Consider the following 2,338-nt stretch of genomic DNA (forward strand, 5'->3'; position numbering starts at 1 on the left):
CGTTCATTTATTTTATCTTTATATTATTTATGTTCGGATCGTTTGATTTACCGCACCCGTCTCGAGCACAATTATCAAGAACAAATCCGTTCGTTGTCGGATCCGGGTTTCGGGACCTACAATTAGTATCAGAGCGGGTCGAATCTTATGATTCAACTTTGTTCTTGATATTCGAGTTCTATTTCCGCAATTACCCGAACCGAGACGTTAATTCCGTTGAATTTTTGGAAATAAAGTTGAAGTTTTAAAAATAAAGTTTGAAGATCTCGAAAATAAAGTTGGAAATATCGTGTTGAGGTTCGTCTCTTGTGTAGATCTGGATTCACCGCCACATTTAGAAGTTCGTTTGAAGATTTTCTTTATGAAGTTTAAAAAAATGGAATTGAAGATTTGGTTGAGATATGTTTCAGATCTGGAAATTATTTGAAGATTTTCTTTATGAAGTTAAAAAAAATGGAATTGAAGATTTGGTTGAGATATGTTTCAGATCTGGAAATTGTTTTAAGATCTAGTGTTTATTGTTCTTCTTACACAGTGTGTGGAGAGAGAAAGAGGCATGTGAGAGGGAGCCAAAGATAATGGCTGGATGGCGAGTGGTGGCGGCAGTATGGTTGAATATGGGTGGCTGACCACCACAGATTTGGTGGTGGTGGTGTCGGAGCCTGGTATGCCGGCGGTTGTTTGCCGGTGACCGGGCTTATGGTGGACGATGATGGCGGTGGTGAACGGCGTAAGAAAGAAAGAAGAAAGAAGGGTGGCGATGCTAGTGGCCGTGGATGGGGTGGCCGGAGGCAGGAAATCGGTTTTTCGGCGCCGGTATCGGTGGAGGATGCCGATTGGATTATTTGATGATGATGTTGGAGATATGATGGTTGGAGTAGTGGCCGGATGTAGAAGGAAGAGAAGACGGTCAGCTTCGGTGGCTGTGGTGGCCGGAATTTTTTTTCCGGTGGTCGGTTTTCCGGCGTCGTCACCAGTTGATAGTAAGGTTGGTGGCTGCTTCATAACAAGGTTAAACATTCTTCTTGTTGTGCCCTAAAATGTTAAATGAGATTGGGCATGGTTGGGCTTTGACTGGGCCTTTTATTTTCAAAACCTTATATGGAGTGGCTAGATTGATTGGGCTGCCTTCTTTAAAATCTATTGATCAACTAATTTAGTTTTAATGGGCTGGTTATAGCATGGATAATCTTTATTTTGGGCCTGCTCAACAAAGATAATTCAACAACAAGTAGTAGTGAACCGAGCCACATGTTTGCAATATGTTTTTGGCCATGAAATAATTATTGATTCGGGGTTGACCAACTGAAGAAAGTCAAACTTGTTTCGGGTTTCGTCTTGTTTAACACGTGTTCAAAGCTCGTAATTTCTAAGGCATTCGAGAAGTTGGATCCGAAAGGTGAACTTCGAACGAAATAATAAGTTTTGTTCATTTGATCATTGAATTTGGTAATTTGAAATCGATTTGTGGATATTCGAGCTCATCTCATGCCTATATAAAACTTAAGATCCGAAGAAGCCGAGAACTACTTCAAGATTAAATATAGGTGGATCATACCTTGAGGGGTGAATTGAAATGAAGAGCATCGATTTATCGGGTGATTTGTGAAGATGCGAGACAACGGTGAGACAAAGTTTTGAGATCACAGTCAAGGGGGTGATTGTAAGGCTAGAATGTGACTTGTGATATCAAAGTACGAAACCTATTATCTATTCAAGGTCAAGACAATAATTAATGTCGGCGAGAAATCCGGAACACGAGACGAGAACTTCGACACGCGTTCAAGATTAACGAGAAAGCTTCTAGAATGTTAGAATGTTTGTTTAGCTATAAATAGGACTTCAATGTTTTTATTATGTGTGTGTTTTCCATAGTGTAAATCATCCACCCAAGGGGAGCTCACCTTGGGTGGGTCGGTTCGTTTATTAATATATCAAATCTTTAATCGACAAAGAGATTGTTCATTTATTTTATCTTTATATTATTTATGTTCGGCGAGATCGTTTGATTTACTGCACCCGTCTCGAGCACAATTATCAATAACAAAGCCGTTCGTTGTCGGATCCGGTTTCGGGACCTACATCTTCCACCTTAACAATCACATCAGTTAATATCTCTCTAGGAAGTTTCGGTGTCTAATCAGCTAGAACAACCGTGTTGGCGGCTACCTGAAGCGAAGCGAAGTCAAAATGATCGTATAGACTTTCCGGGATGATACAAATACTAGCTCTAAGATATAGGAGTGCCCGTGTCATTTTAAAATCACCCACTTGAAAGGGTATAATAGACGCTCCCAGAATCTTGTAACTTAGATGGAAGAGCTTGCACTCACATTAT

This window comes from Bidens hawaiensis, unplaced genomic scaffold (assembly GCF_021521415.1).
Source record: "Bidens hawaiensis isolate Kalapana, Puna unplaced genomic scaffold, B.hawaiensis_p1.1 tig00083618_1, whole genome shotgun sequence".
In the NCBI taxonomy this organism is placed as follows: Eukaryota; Viridiplantae; Streptophyta; class Magnoliopsida; order Asterales; family Asteraceae; genus Bidens; species Bidens hawaiensis.